Source organism: Dipodomys merriami, unplaced genomic scaffold (genome assembly GCF_024711535.1).
Source record: "Dipodomys merriami isolate MVZ:Mamm:240054 unplaced genomic scaffold, mDipMer1.0.p SCAF_3, whole genome shotgun sequence".
In the NCBI taxonomy this organism is placed as follows: Eukaryota; Metazoa; Chordata; class Mammalia; order Rodentia; family Heteromyidae; genus Dipodomys; species Dipodomys merriami.
This window is the reverse complement of record NW_027204492.1, coordinates 65,205,576-65,224,728: the sequence shown is the minus strand read 5'-3', so window position 1 is coordinate 65,224,728 and position 19,153 is coordinate 65,205,576.

The window sequence follows — 19,153 nt, the reverse complement described above, 5'->3', positions numbered from 1 at the left end:
CATTCATTCATTCCTCAGGTTTTTATGGAGGGCCTGCTATACATTATGGCTTCTTTCAGTCAGATCATCCCTGCACTCAGGGAGTTTACGTCCTAGTGTGGAGGCAGACTAGACACCCCTCAGGAAACTTATCAAGATTTCTATGAACTCCCAGCAATGGGAACAGGTGGTTTGGTGCATAGTTACCTAGGAAGTCAGGGAAAGCAGAGTAGCAGCTAGGACCTGGGGGAAGGCCTTTCTGAAGGCCAGTAAGGAACCTGTCTAGCAGCAAGAGCTGAGATTCCCTGGCCCTGTGCATGTCACAAACAAAGGGGCAGGGGGTGGAACAGAATGGCTGCCATCACAGCTGGAGCTCAGAGAGAGAGAGAGAGAGAGAGAGAGAGAGAGAGAGAGGACACAGAGGGAAAGAACAAGGGAGGAAGGTGCCTGGTAGCCCAAAAAGAAGGGCTGGGTTCTCTCTCAGTGAGCTCTGGGGAACCAAGGAGAGGCTGAACTAGGCCTAATTGGTATTCAATCTAATTGGTATTCAATCATTTCTATCAGGCTACGGAGGGTGGAAGATATGAAGTGCGAAGGGCACCAATGAAAGCAGGGAGATTCTTTGAGAGCCTCCAGCCCCTTCAGAGTCCTCCACCTGACAGAGTCAGTGCTTTGACTCAGAGTGCAGGCATCAAAAACAGTGAAGATGGAGCAGGCCTCACATGGTACTTTGAACCTAGAAGAGACAGCCCTTGGGATGAATGAAAGGCATTGGGTGAGAGATCTTCAGATGGGAATGATAAGGACAGGCAGTTGTTTTTTGCACTTCCTCTCTATGGAGGTGCTGTGTGTGGTTGTGGGCAATGAGGGGGGTGGGGTGGGGTAGGTATGGAGACCCAAATTGCCAGGTTTGTGTGTACCCAGGTTGGGTGGAGTGGGGGATGGTGCCCAGAGCTTCTGTTCACAAATGTTAAATTACTAGTGCCTATTTCTCATCTGCAGATGCTGGGGAGATTTGGGAGAATGAAGAATTACACAGGACACAGAAAGTGTTTAAAGAACTGAGTCTTGGTAGGATCTGCAGGAGACAGGCCAGCCATGTGTGCAAGGCTACTCCCTGAAGCTCTGTGCCTTTTAGAAGTTGGGTTGAAGAGGACAAGCCAGCAAGAGAGTAAACAGACCTTGTCCCCAAGGTCCTGCATGTCTAGCCACAGTGTTCCCACTCAGGTCCTCCCCTCAGTGGCTCTAGCTGCACGTGTGTGGGAGAAAAGAACAACTGTGGCTTTGGACTTTACTTTCTCATTGTTTCCCAGTAGAGCCTTACAGACACAGACATTCAAGCCAAGCACTGCAGCTTATGCCTGTACTCAGAGCTGCTTGGGAGGCAGAGATAGAGAGAATGGCAGTTGGAGGCTAGACTGGGGGGAAAAGCCACAAGATCCTTTCTTGACCCATAGTGGAATGCGTCTGTCAGATGAAGTGTAAATAGGCAGTACACAGTCCAGATGGGGGACCCAGGAAAGAAGCGAGAACCTTTTCCAAACAGAAGTGTAAGAAAGAAGTGCCTGCAGGCAAGGTTCAGTGGTGGGGCACCTGCCTAGCAATCACAAGCCTCTGAGTTCAAAGCCTGGTACCACATTTAAAAATTACAAGTTGACATAAACCTTCAAGTGTGATCTGCCAGGCTGTTTCCCAGGAGCCACCTTCTTCTTTGTTATCATGTGTGGAAAGCCTGAGAACAGAGGATCTGTAGAAAGGACAGAAGAAAGAAGGGGATGGGACACCAGTGTGGAGAGGGAAGGTGGCTTCTCTTGGCAGGACTGAGCCCAAACACCAAAGCAGAAGTCCACTTAAAGAATCCTCTTCTCTCCATGATTTGTTTTCCTTGCCACAGATCCAGGGAGGCTACTTAGGGGAATGGATGGAAACCAAGCTGTTTGGGGGAGCAGAGGAATAGTTTTGTGGTTTCACACTAATTCTCACTCCATTCCTCGATCCTCAAAAATAAAAATAGTTATGGGGTACAGGCCAACAACAATTCTGCCATAGCCTTTATTTAAGGAGCTTTATTTAAGGAGCCTTTGTAACTTAACAAATCATAACGCTGAATATTAAGTTGTGCTGAATCAATGCAACCACTCTCACATAGATCTGTTGGATCCTGTACAAGTGAACAGTTGGGAGAGACAGATGTGTCATTCAGGAACGTAATAGGACGTGGTCCTATAGAAATGAGATCATTGGGACCTCTGGCCATGACCCAAGCATGCTGACCACAGAGCAGTCCGTATTGGACAGCAGACAAAATAAGTGAGCATATTGGACCAAGTCTGCCTCTGTCAACTGTAGTCATTCTGTGGGTTCTTATGAAACTATCGACGGGCAAACAGCATATATATATATATGTATATATATATACATATATATATGCACATACACATACGTATTTTTAGAGACCCTTTATCTACCTACATATGCTGATTTTGTTAGATTGGTCAGTAGTATGCTTTGGCAAATGAAAAAAGTTAGTTAGAGAAGGGAATGTATATGGTCCAGATTTGATTTGGGAGGTGTGGCTGGGCATGGGGGAGAAATGAATCTATCAGATGAACGCACACTTTTTCTGTTTGACCTCACTTTGCCTCTGTTAGCCTCTTCCAAGGCCAAAATGGAGCTCCTGCCCTTCCCTTCCTTTTTTTTGTTCTCCTAGTTTTCTACCTTGACCACCAGCTTTCCCCAATGAATCCTGAACCAGCCAGCACTGATCTGGCAATTGCAGTGAAATATATGTAAAACCTCACCCCTTGTCCAGCCTCTCCATGCGGTCCTCTGGCCACCTGCATATCACTCAGCACTTGCCATTGCCTGCACCTCCCCCAAACCAAGGAAAACTTGAAAACTCTACTGGAATCCAGCATTGTGCTTACTGTAGCATGTCCACAGCCCATAACTAGCCATCCTTTGTTCCACCTCCAGTCTCCATCTAGTGATTAGAAGGAACACTATGAATGATGAAAACTGTCCTTTGACTGTCCTTTTTAGACCCCAGAGTGGCTCTGCATTTCACTTCAGAAACAGTGCAGACTGCTCAATGTGGCCTCAATGTAATGATCTCCATGGTATCCTTGTCCTTCCTCCTACCTGTCCCACTCTACAGCTTGAGCAATAATAAGAAGTTGACTTAGAATGTTTGTGCTAGTCCACCTCCATGCTCCATCCCTGCATCCCTCCTGAGGGCATCCATCTACCTGAAAACTTTCTCCATGCTAATCTCTTAAGGAGGATATTACAACATGCAGACATTGAGAGTGACTCATAGAACACAAACTCAGGTACACAGCACAGGACTGTGAAGTATTCACAAACTCAAGAACATTTGTTTCTGTACTAGCACAAAAAGGCTGACTTTTTATTTTTTGCCGCTATGTTTAGATTACAATATAAAATACAGCTACCACTCCCTATGCATCCCTCTCCCATCCATTCCCATGTGTCCTTCCTCACAGAGACGTACCTAAGTCACCTGTGCAGGCAATTAACGGCAGGAAAGGAGCAAGAACTTGTCATCTCCTATTTCCTTCCCTGTTTCTGTCCCCTTCCCCTCAGCTTTCAGTGAGGTAGATAATTTGTTTGCCTCTTTGGTCTCTGTCCCTCAAAGTGCACAACCTGGTTCACAATTGGTGATGTTTTGGCTTCAGGGTGGTCATGAGATGAAGGAACATGTATGCTGTCACTTCTTTCATATCCTAGTATTTGAAACCTACAGTGGTATAGACCAAAGATTTATTTTGGAGCAGGATGCCAGGAGGTCACTGCTGTACTCCTAAGCTGCTCAAGACACACAATTCTGAGGGTTCCAGTTTGAGGCCATCCTGGGCAGGGAAGTCCTTGAGACCCTTATTCCCAACATCCACCCAAAAGAGCCAGAAGTAGAACTGTGTTTCAGGTGGAAGAGTGCTAGCCTTGAGCAAAAGTGTTCAGGGAGCCCACCTAGGCCCTGCGTTCAAGCCCCAGGATTGGTGCATGCCCATGTGCATACAGAAACACACACACACACACACACACACACACACACACACACACACACACACACACACACACACACACACACACACACACACACACACACACACACAAGGAAAGCATTTAACCCCCTTAGTTGGACTTTGAATTTGAATTTCAGAGATTCATTTATATGGTCTTGTGCATTTCCTTCCAGGTAAAGACCGTTGGTTCTACTCTGATTTGGTAGCAAGACGACTCATTGCAAATGTTTGATGGTTTCAACATGGTCCTTTGGCCAATTTTCTGTCTGGGACTCCTTCACCTTCCAATATATGCTTAAAATTCGCCTGGCACCTGCTTCCTCATAGTGTTATGTGGTGTGCAGGAAGGGGCTGGTAACCCTGTGCTGAAGATGTCCCAGAGGCCATGGTTTCCTCTCCTTGCTTACCTGCCGAAGTTGCTTTCCTTCTTTTGTTCTTTTTAGCCTTGGAGTCCTTATCTGTTTAAAGGAGTTCACTCTTAGCTCAGAATGTGACAATTTGTTGTTGATGTTCCTTACCAGTGCCTGGCTCACATTCAATGCTCCACACAATAGACTCTTTTCCCTCCTCTCCCTCTGTCCTGACAGGGTGCTTGCTAAGCTGGGTTCTGAAGGGCAGTGTCCTGCCTTTCTGCTCCTTAGAAGGCCTTCCTGTTTCCATCTCATCAGGAACACAGTGTCACTCTGTGCTTCTGAGTGCGATCCTGACAATGGGTGCACTTCACTCCTATGACTAGTGATTCTGCAGCCTGCAGGTCCTCAGCTCCTCCAAGTGTTTTCCACCATTCTCCCAATTACCACAACTCTAAGAAGCACTGATTTATTTTCTGGGGGATGGGGTCTGAGGATATTGCAAACCAAAATCTAAGACCATTGCACAGATTCCAAATTCAAGAAAACCCCAAAGTAGTGCTGGTACTTGCTAGATGAAATAGAATACAGAGTCAGGAATAAGATTTCTCATCACTTTGAGGACCTTCTTGGGAACTAATTTGGGCCTAACTACTGAATGAACACATGCCTTGCAATTCTATCCCGTGCTTCCAGTGTAGCAAGTGTATTTTCATGGCCCCGTGTCATCGCTGGAACAATATTTTCCACATCCACAGCAGTGTTGGGACACATTCAATGCTTACTGAAGGGCAAGTGGCTGATCTTTGGTACCATGGGTTGGTTGCTGAGCAACTGAGGTTTCCTCTGTTTAACACTTGTCAGATGCAATCTTGTTTGAGTTGGTAAAGTCTTGCTAAAGTCATGGTGATAAAGCTTGGTGATACTCACCATACACATGTAGTGATCATAAAGCTGAAAGGAGTCTTTATAAAGCAGCAAAGTTCTGAGGTTCAGAGCTTCCTGCTCCTCAGAGTTCTCAGTTAGACCATTGTAGGGGTTTGTTTCCAAAGCTCTGTCACTGCAATCCACACATCTAAATAAAGAGCTGTTTCTCCTTTTAAATTTTTTAAAAAATGTGATTGAAAAGGTGGTGTACAGAGGGGTTCCCGTAAGACAGGCAATGAGTATATTTATTTTTGAGCGGTGCCACTCCTTCCTCATTCTCTCCCAGTTTTCCGCCTTCCAATTTCTCCCTCCCCCCAAATTTTGTAGTTCATTTCCCACATAGTGTCTGTGGGTTTCACTGCTGAAAATTCATCAACCTTAGACATCACGTGACCGTAGTCTACCAGAGAGGCAGTCTATGTCTGTTTCTTTCTCTCAATTTGCATACCTTCCTCTGATTTTTTTTAAAATTTTATTTTATTTTATTTGTGAACATACTGTACAGAGGGGTTACAATTACATGGGCAGGATAATGCGTACATTTCTTACCAAGCATTGCAGCCTCCTCCTTTGTTTACCCTTCACATCCCTTCCCAGCCTCCCCCCTCCCCCCCAATCCCAATCCTTCTCCTTCCCCCCTCTCCCCCCCCACCCCCCCCACCGACTTTGTAAACCTCGGAAAACGGTACCAATTTTTATATCATGTGTTTAACTCTTTTATTTTTTTCAAGATTTCTTGGTTTCTTTCTATGTAGGATGGTACCATCAGTGCCCTTGCTTTCCTTGACCCCTCCTCATCCCCCCACCCTTCTTTCATTTACATCCACTTGTGGAAACCTAACAAATCCTGTGCACCTGGAAACTGTGCAGGCTGTAACCTTTCAGTGAATCTGTAATATTGTGAGTCCTGGTTTCCATTTCTTCACTGAGTGCAGGCTGGCTCCCTAGATGGCGGTCAATCCCACTAGCAATTTTGACTCATCTAATTTTTGTCTTCCCAGAACTTTGAAGGTGTCTGCTGCATGCCAGCTTAGTTTGTGTTTGATGTTTGCACCAAACACATTGCCCTTGGCTCTCTCACACATGCAAGGACTGACAGTGGAAGTCAGGGATGGGAATCTGCTCTGTTCTCATAACTCAGTTTTTTGCCCTGGCTGGGCCCACTGACTACTCCCTGGGGAGGGGGCTTTCACAATTTCTGCAGCCCAGTCTCCAGCCCAGAATCTCAATCTAAATATGAGTGCCCCCTACCGCTACCCCACACCCCCATGTGATAAGGGCCAGAGCTCCTGGCAGCAGAAAGGGCAGGAGACTTGCCCAAACAATAGGTTCCTGGAGCCACATACACTGAGGAAAGTCTTTGAACCCTCCTGCTACCTGGGACCCAGCCCCCTCCCATGACCTTACTTAAGTCCCTCCTTCCCTGCCCCCATTATTCATCCTGTCTCCTGACTCTCTTCAAGTCACCAGGGCATCCCACTTCAAGTTTCCATTAAAATCGATCTTGTCTGTTGAGTTTGCTTTTTACTCTTTTTGATGGTAATACCCTTTGTGACTCAATTTCCTCACAGTCAGGCCAGTGTTTCCTAACCTTGTTAAGCCTGGAGCAGCCTATGAGATGGAGAATATTCTAATGTCCACTTTTCCTGTGGGAATGCTTTTCCGCAGAGACCAAGGGCTCTCACTGAATCAGTGGCAGAGTCTGGGATGCAAGTGGTGTAAGGAATTTTTTCGTGACAACTGGGCTGAATGACCACTATATTGTTCTTTGCTCAGCTTCTCCATCTTGGTTAATCAGAATCCATAAATGTTGCCCTCTAATCCATGTTCCTTATACAAATGCAACAAAGCAGAGATCAAAACACCATGCCCAATAATCCCCTTGTTCTCACAAACTTCACTGATCCCAGATGCCTGAAATTACAGAGAAACAAATTAAAATGCTCTTTTGTAACATTTTATCAATCCCATGGAACTACAACAGAATATATTGGTATTTTCCTGAGCAGGGCTTTCATTTTGTCAGCAGGGAATAATACTTACATTATTTCTGAAAGTTGTCAAATTCCCAGAGCAGGTTAGCACAGTTAGATCCAATTAATTCAATTGTATTAAAATGTGCACCACCATCCACACCAGGCATGCATTGAACTTTACTTCACAATTCTGTTTATTTCAGAAGTTTGCTTTTTCAGTCACGCTTTTCATCAGTTTATATCATCTCTCAGCCTGCTTTCTTTACCTTTTTTTTTTTTTGGCAATTTTCTTATAGTAAGTCAACTTTGTATTTTTTTCTCTTGTTTGGAGGTCATACATTTTAAATTTGTAATTCTGCCTCAGATTTAGAACCTATTTTTCATTTTCTTTTGTCTGCGACCAGCATTCTAACTTGGTACCGACACTTTTGGTCATTGGTTGGTGCTCTACCAACTGATCCATGCCTGCAACCCCAGATTTACAACCTCCTGCACCAGTTTTTCATGGAGTCCTGAAGCTTGAACTCAGGGCCTCAAGCTGTTACTTTTTTGTCAGTAGTGGGAATTGACCTTGGGAACCAGGGACTATCCCCCTCAGTTTTTTTGCACGATGATAACACTTACACTGAGCCACAACTTGACTTGTATCTTTTTGGTAGTTAATTGGAGACGTTGCTGTCCAGTATATCAGGCTATGGCTCAGTATTTTTATTCACATCTGGCACTCTACCGCTTAAGCTCTACCTTCTCTTCTATCTTTTGGTTGCATACTCTCTTGGCTTTATCTTCCCAGTTTGCTCCCAAATGTGACCCTCAAATCTTAGTTTTCTGAGCAACTAGGATTACAGGTATGAGATGAGCCAACCACACCCAGCTTTCTTCTAAAAATTTCCCAAGGTAATTTGATTATCTGCAAATTGTTGTACAATGGAGTTGTATTTAACATGTTCATTTATGTGTTTAATACTTCTTTATCAGAGTCACCACTTCCATCTGTTAATAGTTTTGTGCTTTTTGTCTCCTTGTCTTTTCAGTCACTAATTACACATACATTGGGCTAGTTGAGAATTCTCCTGAGTCAGTGAATTACTTCACAGATTTTTATGTTTTTTTGACTCCTTATTGAAGTATAACTGACATACAACAAAATTGTTATTTATATTGTTCAGAAGCAGATAGGGTTAACATAGTTTTGCCAAAAATTTTGTTCCTAGCCAGTTGCAGGTGGCTCATCACTGTAAGCTTAGCTACTCAGGAGGCTGAGAATTGAGGATTATGATTCTAATCCAGACTGGGCAGTAAAGTCTTTGTGACTCTTATCTCCAACAACCTACTCAGAAAAAGCCAGAAGTGATACTGTGGTTACGCGGCAGAGTGCTAGCCTTGAGCACAAAGGCTCAGGGACAGTACCCAGGCCCTGAGTTCAAACCTCCTGGCAGGCAAAAAGAAATTAGTTCCTTGAGTTACATGCTATTTAGAATGAGAGGAGTGGGTTTGAGAGGGGATACAAATGCCAATTTTATGAATTGGGTCCTAATGACCAAAAGACTGCAGACTTCATTCCAAAGAGAAAAAAAATGATAGTTTCAAGAGAGCTCAGAAGTCAGAAACTTCTTGGATTCCTGGTTTCCCACTGGTTTCAATGTTCATTCTTCTCTGGTCTGCTACTGTCCCCACTTAGCTACTGCTTGTGCTAATGCTCTTCCACCTGTTGGTAACTACTTGTGAGAAACAAAACTTTTCCTTTGGAGGTAAGGAGCATGGCAGGTGAGATCACATGATGGCTCAGTAGATGACTGAATTCTCTAAGGTCAGAGAATGCGAAGTGGAGAATAACAAAAGGAGGAAATAACAACTACCCACTATATTTTAGCAATGGGTCAAATGAAGTGATTTAGTTACTAAGATTGTACTTTAAACATACTTTTGTGTCTGTCTCTTACCTTTTTCCTGTCAATTTTTGCCTTTATTTCTTTGGAAAAGCAGTGTCCCATTTGTCTAACTGCTTCCTGATGAGGTTTTTGTAGGAGAATTTTCTGATGGGACACATAATATTTATCTTTTCCAATCCTCCTGGTTGGTCTTAAGAACCCTAACAGTGAATTTCATATAAGTTGAGTATGCAACAGGTTGTTTAGAGGATAAACAATCCTATAATCATCATAATAGTTACATCAAAGTGAAAGACAACTAACAGAACAGTTGGTAGCCTTTGGATCCAGAAAAACAAACTAGAAAAATCAGTGTATCAGTTTGGCTCCTGAGGCCACCCAACATGGATGGACCCATGTTTGCTGGTCCCACTTTTCCTGTAATAGAGTAGCGTGTTGTCTCATGTTTTCCCCTCTACCTGAAGGGAAGTATTTATATGGGTACAACATGATCTAACTGCAATAGTACATACATTCCCTTGTTCAGCTATTGTATAATCCAGAGCCATTCTATTATCTAGCATGATTTTTGTCAAGGTATCTAATGAGCATTATAAATTAAAAATGAATATACTAGGTTCATGAGCTATGATAAATCGGGTTTAGGATAGGTCTCAAAGCAGCTATTGACAGGCAGCTATACCCCAGCAGCGAGAGAAAGAGTATCCAGAATGATTCCAGAATTGGTTTGGTATTCCCTCTGACAATCCAAAGTTCACACTAGAAAAAAAAAACAAACTTTAGTTTATCTAGTGAGCTGGTTCATACAAAGAGTGAATGGGGAATGGCACAGAGCATCCAGCAGGCATTGGGTAGGGGCAGAAATATTTTTAGGTAGTTTGCTGACAGGGCTGCTCACTAACTTCACAAACACACAGCAGGTTTGAAAGTGTACAGAAACCCATTTTTCTTAAAATATTACACTGTGCCACCAGAGTGAAAGCATTTCTCATCTTGGATCCCAACATGTTCCATCCAAAGGTGATTTTGGAAAAAACAATTGATTCTTATCATAATTTCCTTCCTAGGAAATAGAGTATATTGGGCTGGAAAGGTGGCTCAGTGGTAGAGCACTTGCCTTGCATGCCTGAGGCCCTGGGTTTGATTCCTCAGCACCACATAAGCAAAAAGAAAAAAGCCGGAAGTGGCGCTGTGGCTCAAGTGGTAGAGTGCTAGCCTTGAGCTGAAGAGCTGAGGGACAGCGCCCAGGCCCAGAGTTCAGGCCTCACGACCAGACCCAAAACACAAAAAGAAAGAAAGAGAGTATATTGCATATTTCTGCAGATATTTAGGTAACTTCTGACATGGGAGGGGATGTCATGTCAAAGTGCTTGGGGCCCTGTGGTTCCCAGTTTCTGTTATCTGTCATTGGATAGTTTACTGTATGGGTAGTACTAGCAACAACAAGGGAGATATGCAGAGACTGTTGGAGATATTTTCAGCTTGATAATGAATAACTCACATAATTAGTATGATCCTCAGATCCAGTATCTGAGTGAAAAGGATCACTGTGATGTGTAACCAAACAAATTCTTGGAAGACAGACCAGAAGATTTACTGACAACCCTGAGGAAACCAATGTTGCAGCAATATGGACAAGTGACTTATCCTTCCACCCTCAGAGGGGATACAAAGGCCTGAACAAATGAGTAAACATGACATTTATTGTGCCTTTAAATAAAATCTGAACAGGAGCCTTAGGTCTAGTGGCTGGCTGTCCCACTGGTGTTCTGGTCTGATGGACTCTGATTGTAGTGTTGTTGTGTGTATTGTGCATGTCTTCACTCTTGTGAAGCTGGCTTCATAGAGTTGTGAGTTGTCAGAAGCGTGTTGTAAGACCTTTTCCTTTTTCCTTCAGTTGTTGGAGCTTTCTTTTTTCTGAGTTTTTAGAACTTGATCTCCCATCCTGAAAGGGTAGTAAGGATGTCTCCAGCTGAAATGATGATGGGGAAGAAGCAAAGCTTATATTCAACAGTGTTTGACTTTTCCGTCGTACAGTGTATTTAAATTAGTCTTTTCTATTATGCTAATATTTGCACATCTTATTTCATAGGGGCGGAATTTAAGCCCATTTCTAGGGGCCACCCTTATGTAGAGATGAGCAACTGGCAATAACTTATCCTAATTTAAGTTAGTTTATTTTTTAGTTGTTTTGTTTTGTTTTGTGAATTCAGGGCTTGAATTCAGGGCTTCAGGCTTTTCCTTAGCTCTTTTGCTTAAAATCGGCACTCTACCACTTGACTCAAACCTCTACTTCAAGCATTTTGATAATTAATTGAAGACAAGAGTCTCAGATTTGACTACCTAGTCTGGCTTCAAACAGAGTTCCTCATATCTCAACCTCCTGAGTAGCTGGGATTACATCTAAGATTGAACCACTTATGCCCAGCTTGTTGGTTTCTTGATATAGTTTGGTTAGTCTTTTTCAGATGTGATTCATGCTTTTAATTTTTCCTTCAAGTTGAGATTTCCAAGGTACGTGTAGCTTTCATCTAATATTGAAGGTTTTATTTGTTGGATATCTTCTGCTGAAAGAAAAATCTGTTGTCACTCTGAATTGCAGGTGAGAGTCCTTATCTGGGAATGATTTTTTTTCAAATAAAATATTTGACAGTTTGAGTGACATAGACCTCAACCTACCCAGAAAAATTATTGCCTAACACCAAGAGGTGTTTAAATTTTGAATCATCTTTGACATTTGAGTAAAATCTACTTGCCAGTCTTCAAAGGGATGTTTTCTGTGTGTTGAGTTCTCTTCTCTACAGACCTTTGTTTTAGGATTGCTCAGGGTACATATAGGACAGTTTTTATGGACCCAGAGAGCACACATTGTTGTAACCAAGATCCCTAAAAACAAGATCAGATGAATTCTGCCAGTAAACCACAACCATAATGCATACCCTTATGATAAGGTTTCATTAATGGTTGGACCGGTGTCTCAGGCAAAAGCACAAGTCCCTGAGAGTTTCACTTCCATTTAAAAGTGCTGTCCCAGTCAGTGATGCCCCACTCCTCAGCTTGCTTTTCATCTTTCTCAGTATATTGAGGCTTGTACTGTTCTATGTCTAATTGTGGCTTCAGGGCCCCAAGGAAGGTCGCACATTTAGCAGCTCTCATTTGACTGTCTTCTTGGCAGTCTGATTCCCTTGTGTGATATACATGGCTGCCTTCTGGTACATAATTGCTACTTGCCCATAATCTATCACCTTCTTACTAGGGTTAGGATTTCAAGGACATGCTTAATGCCCTTATTTCCTTCTGTTAAAAGGCCTTTTGTCTTCCCATATGATCCTGAGTATTTATTACCAATTAAGGTATATTTGAAGGGAGTGTATATGTACATTCTTTTCAGACTTCAGATTTTGCCAAGGTCCCTGAGGGCAAGGGTGCTGCCTCTATTACCTACTGTCTAGAGAGTATTTTATTTCAAGATACCTAGTCTATCATTATCCATTGTCTATGAAACTACTGCTGTCAGTGAACAAATCCCAAGCCAGTTTTTTTTTTTTTTTTTTTTTTTGGTCCAGTCGTGGGGCCTGAACTCTGGGCCTGAGCGCTGTCCCTCAGCATTTCAGCTCAAGGCTAGAGCTCTACCACTAGAGCCACAGCGCCACTTCCGGCTTTTTTTTCTTTTTGCTTATGTGGTGCTGAGGAATCGAACCCAGGGCCTCAGGCATGCAAGGCAAGCGCTCTACCACTGAGCCACCTTCCCAGCCCCCAAGCCAGTTTTGAGATGCGCTGTTCAGATACATCTAACCAGCTAGAATACATAGTCTGGAGGACCTTTAAACATTTGTGATGTAAAAGTTTATCCTTCTGGACTGGGAGGGAGCAGGGCCACAAGATTTAAGGTAGATACAGTTCCTAATTTAACTAGGGTTATCTGATAAAAATGATCTGATATCTTCTCATTCTACCAGCAGTCATTCAGTGGTCTCCTTTCCGTTCTAGTATGATCATAACCTCATGAGGTACATATACCACAATGAACTGCCCAATGTAAAATTTTTAGCCTTTTGAAGTAGGTCACAAGAGTCAGAAACAGCCCATAGAGTGGTCAGCCTCACACGGGTGTTGTCAAGTTATTTTGAGAGGTAAGCAGCAGGTTGTGGGTCACCTCCGAACACCTACAGGAAGATTCTGAGAGTCAGACCTTACCCTTCATGTACAAAGAATTTAAAGTCTTTGCATAAGTCAGGAAATTCCAGGGGCTATACTGTCATGTGGGTTCACTGTAGAGTTTCAAAAGCCTTCTGGCACTCCCCTGTCAAAACCAATGGTTTAGTGTCAGTTTGCTTGAGGGCCTCATGCAAAGGCTTTGTTATTAGTCCATACTTTGGGATCCAAATGCAGCAAAACCTACCCATTCCCAGGAACCTGCACAGCTGATTCTTGTTGTTTGGGAAGTGTAAGTTAAATATGGTCTGTGTCTAGTTTGGCATAAGGCTACAAGTTCCCTGCTTTATTTGAAAACTTTGTTGCATAACTTGTTCGGAAATCTGGACTTTCTTAGAAAACACATTTGGCAAGATGGTTCAACATAGTAATGAAGTTGGCAAGGCAGTGCTTATGATTAGGGCTGGCCACCAGGAGGTCATCTATTTAATACAATATTGCAACAAGATCTTTTGATCTAATTGCAAAATCTGCAAGTCTCTTGCTAGACTTTTATTAGTGTAAGGAAAGTTTGAAATCCCAATGGCAAGATTGTCCAGCAGTGTTGTACAGTGACTTAAGTATCAGACCTTGCCATGAAACTCAAGAAATAACTGAGGCTTTTGTGAGTAATTTTGTCAGGAGATGTAAAAGGAAGCATTCTTTAGATCCATCACTGAAAACCATGCAGAGTCCAATGGTTAAGAGAGTGTATGGGTTAGGTAGTGTCAGGTGGATGTCTCAAATGTTATAATTTATGGCCCTCACATCTTGTCCAAATCTGTAGTTGTTAGTATGGGACTTTTTAGGTGATAGTATCCGTGGATATAGGGAGACCGTCAAGGTTGAATGAGACAATATTCCAAAAATATACTTAAAATTGGCTGACTTATTTTCAAAGCATATTTCCTTAAAATGGTGTTGCTTCTTTTCAGGGAGAGTCTCCCATTTTTGTTTGCTTTTCTTGGGGTACTAGGCTTTGAACTTAAGGCCTTGCACTTGCTAGTACTAGGTCATGCCTCCAGCCTAACCTTTCTTTTAACAGTACCTTAATACGGGCCACTGAAGTGAAGCCCATATGGCTTCAGTTACTTTCTCATAGGCTTCAGGAGGTATAATGTCCCCCTTCACATCCTTGGTCTATGAGTAGAAATTAGAGGTGATTTTAGATCCAAAATATAAACAATGTAAATAACTCACACACACATATATGATATATATGATGAACCTCATTAAAACATTGCATTTTTAGGGATGTGGTATCATGGCTAAATCTCCTTGAATAATTAATATGCAGTGTAACAAAAGAAACATTAGGGTGGTAAAACATGCCTGGGTTGGGATGTGGGAAGTAGTGGAAGGTATTGAGCAAATGGAGATAGAGAAGGAGGAAAAATATACTCATAATAATCTTTTTTTCAAATTGATTAGCTATTTATTTCAAACTAAATTTACATGAGATTATAAACATGTGGAATCATTGTGTAGGTGAATAATAAGCCATGCTCACTTTGGTGTGTCTTTCTAATGTAATCTTTCTCTGTATCCAAATTGGCCAAAAGATTAATTACTTAGACATTCTTTATACTTTTTTATTTGTAAATAACTTGTTTTTGTTGTATCCCTGTCCAGTTTGGCTATCAGAGTAGCACTGGCTTCATTGAGTGAGTGGTAGAATTCCTTCCTTTTCCATTTTGTGGAGCATTCTTGATACTTCTTTAAAGGTCTAGGAGACATCAGTAGTGACCACATTAATTCCTGTGCTTTTCATTACTGTGAGATTATTACTTCTAGAACTATTATGACTAGAACATAGGGGCTCCGGTACTGTTGGGAGCCCTAAGCTTGACTATCTCGCTGGAACATCTCGAGGCTGTTTACAGAATCCGGTCCTTTCATCCTGCCCCAAACAAACACCAGGTAGCTGCTAATGACCACCTTTTCACACTGCCCTAAGCAAACATCCTGCAGCTGCTACGGCCAATGAAAAAGCTTCTTTATTCTAAGCATATAAATACCCCTGTGTGAAAAATAAAAATTGGCAGCTTGATCAGAATCCTTGTCTTGCTGTCATTCTTGGTGTCTCTTGTCCCTTCATTCCTTCTCGCTTAGGTTCACTGCCCTCGTTGGCGTCCTGCTGGTCGGGACAGGGTACTCCTTCTGCAGGTTTCAGTTCTTTCAGATCTCACCCATGTAGATGTGAAGGAGTGGGATGTCACCTGGTACTGGGGTGCTTTCAGTCCCATCTAGCAGCAAGGGCCCAAGGTCAGCAGATAGATCCTATTAAGCACTCTTCCAGCCATAGACTTGGTGGATTTTTCCTCCAGTGATCCTCAGGCCACTGACCGGGAGGCACATCATTGTCCAGCATCTTGGTGGTGCTTTCATTTTGTCATCTGGAGTTCCTGGAGCCTAGGTACTAATTCCACTATGGGATCTGTTCTTTGTTTCCTAGGAAATACTTAGGTTTAATTTTTAATTTTTGTTTTTTGCAGAACTGAGGGCCAAACTTAGGGCCTTAACACTTGCTAGGCAAGTGCTCTTCTACAAAGCTAAATTGCCAACTCCTTAAGGACTTGGGGCCTTAACCAATTAAGTGAAACTGTTCACACAATGTAGGGTATGAGCCACCAACCTAGTCTCACTAGAGCTTTCCCCTTACCCACATCAACACTTTATCCTCTTTACTACTTCCTCTTGAAGCCATTTCCAGCTGGACAGTACATGTGTACACTGTGGCAGAGTGCTCCAGACTTACAGAGCAGCAGCTGCTATTTTCTTTTCTTTCTTTTTTTAAGTGCAAGTCCTGGGTCTTCTACTTAGGGCACTGTCCCTTGAGTTTTTCACTCAAAGCTGGTGCTCTGCCACTTGATCCCCCACCTCTCCTTCCAGATTTCTGCTGGTTAATTGAAGATCAGAGTCCCATTGGTCTGCCTGAGCTAGCTTTTAACCATGATCCTCACTTCTCAGCCTCCTGACTAGCAAGGATTATAGGCATGAGCTAATGGCCCCAGTCCCATGAATCCTTTTGGCCATCTCCAAGGTTTCTTAAGAAACCTGGAACTGAGATTGCTCCTTGTTTCCAAAGGCCCCAAGTCCTCAGGTCTCAAACAGAAGTCTCCTCTTCCAGGATAGTGCTTTCTTCAGCTTTCTGTGATATGAGAAGCTAAAGATTGTCTTATCCTTTGCAGATATGTCATATCCCATGCTGGGACAGTCAAAACACTGTCAGATCAAACACTTTGGTAAGGCTTACAGTAGAAGTGAGCTTCCTTAGTTGGGTCTATCACCTTGATTACACTGTGATGGTGCCATTAGCCTCCTTTCCAGTGAAGCCAGGGCTGAAGCCGCAAACTTCTAGTTTCAGCTGTTGCATTTTTTTCCTTTTTTTGGGGGTCCGGTAGTGGGGCCTGAACTCTGGGCCTGAGCACTGTCCCTCAGCTCTTCAGCTCAAGGCTAGCGCTCTACCACTTGAGCCACAGCACCACTTCTGGCTTTTTTCTTTTTGCTTATGTGGTGCTGAGGAATCGAACCCAGGGCCTCGAGCATGCAAGGCAAGCGCTCTACCACTGAGCCACCTTCCCAGCCCCAATTTTTTTTCCTTTTTAATATACATTTTTATTGTAAAGATACTGTACAGAAGGGCATCATAATCTTTGTACATGTGTGAAAATGAGACACGGAAACTTGAAGAGACTAATGAAGGAGGTGGAGAATTCTGGAAGGAGAGGGATAGAAAGGGTAAGTCTGCTTAATATGCATCATTTCTGTAAAGGTACCTGTTAAAACGAAGTACCCTTGTGGCAACTAATGGTTACTAATTAAAAAAAACTCGAAAAAAATAGAATTTGTGTGTGTGTGCTGGTCCTAGGCTTGAACTCTGGGTCTGGATGCTATCCCTGCTATCCCTGAGCTTTTTTTTTTTTTTACTCAAGACTAGCATTCTACCACTTGAGCTAAACTTCCACTTCAAGCTTTTTTTTTTTTTTTGGTAATTAACTGGCAATAAGAGTTTCATGAACTTTCCTGGCCTGGCTGGCCTCAAACTGCAATCCTCAGATCTCAGCCTCTTGAGTAGGTAGGACATGAGCCACCAGGGCCCGGAATTTTTGATTATGTAAAAAGAATAACATTGTACTCATGAACTGACATGTTGAACTGAAACCCCTTCTACAACTACATAAAGATTTTTAAAGGAAAAAAAAAAAATTAAAGGTGAAGTGCATTTTCAATAGCTATCTGTAGGTGGAGCTATTGCTTTTCAGGTATAAAGGTTATTTAAGCATTTAATTTGCACGGCAATTGCTGTCAAGAAAGTGGTTTGGACAATCTGGCATGTAAGGAATTTATGTCTTTATTTCTGTCTTCTCATTTATATTCCAGGGGTTGGAGCATGGGGTTTTTCTGGATCTGCCCTATCATTCTTACCATGGCAACGATGGTGTCATTCAGCAATGTTAAGTTTGAATTCAGAACACATCAACGTACTTTAGCATCTAGGAAGTCAATCAATTGGGTCCTCACTACCAGTTTCACCCCAGGCTTCTATAGGACTGTGTTGATAGGAGCTTCCAGTATGGCTTGAAGCCCCAGGCCTTTTCATTCGTCATATGTGTCTTGGGAGAAGCAACTGGGCCTTTTATTACCCATTTCTTCTCAGGTTCCCTTAACAGCTTTGTGCAATGATTTTTCCAATGTCCTTCCTCATAAAGAGCAATGAGCAATCCTTATTACCTTTTTCCTTTCTTTTTTTGTGCCAGTACTGGGGCTTGAACTCAGGGCCTGTGCTCTTGCTTGGCTTTCTCACTCAAGGCTGGCACTTTACTAGTTGAACCATATCTCCACTTTCAGCTTTCTTCTCGTTAATTGGAAATGAGTCTCATAAACTTTTCTTCCTGAGCTGACTTGAAACTGCAATCCTCAGATCTCAGCCTCCTGAAGTAGCTGGGATTACAGGAGTGAGATGCCAGTGTGCCTGGTTTCCTTTTTTTTTTTTTTTTTTTCAAGAAACTCCTTTCTGGATCTGCAAAAAGCAACACAAATCAGTTTTGTATTTCTGTTGTTCTCTAGCTCTATCATTATAAATGTAGTGGTGAGGGGCAATGAGACCACTCAGTCTTCAGTGAAAATGTAAAAGATTTTATTGAGCGAAAAGTGCTGACTTGCCAGGACGGCACCTAGAGTTGGGAGTCCAGGAAATGGCCCTGAGTGCCAGCCCACACTGGCTTTTAAGCATATTGGGCTAGGGCTGGGAAAGGGGGAGGCTGAGAATTGGTTTTAGCCAATGATTGTTACAAGAAATTCAGACCTTAAGTTTAAATTTCCTGCCAAGGTTTTGCTGGCGGGAAGCAGGGGAATAGAACAATGGGTGGTGATGGTTCAGCTGGGTTAGGGGTTCAGCTGGGTTAGGGGTCCCATTGCTCAGAAAATAGTCGCAGACATTAGTTACAGAGTTACAGGGTTACAGGGTTACAATTACAGTTACTAGCTAACATAGCTAGTTACCAGGGAAGTCTTATCCACAGCACACTTACATTTATATCTTAAAATCATTCATTATCCATTTTACACAATCCAAGTCAGATATTATATTCCATCTTTACTTCCTTCACCATAAGCTTTGTAAGCAATAGCAATGAGGGATTCATGGCAACATTGCTCCCTCTACCTACTGCACTTTCCTTCTGATGTTTGGAGCACTCTGTCCAATAAAAGTCATATTAACCATATGTAAGTTCTCAAGTGCCTCTGTATATTTTCTGTATATTTTCACCAGACATCCAAAACAG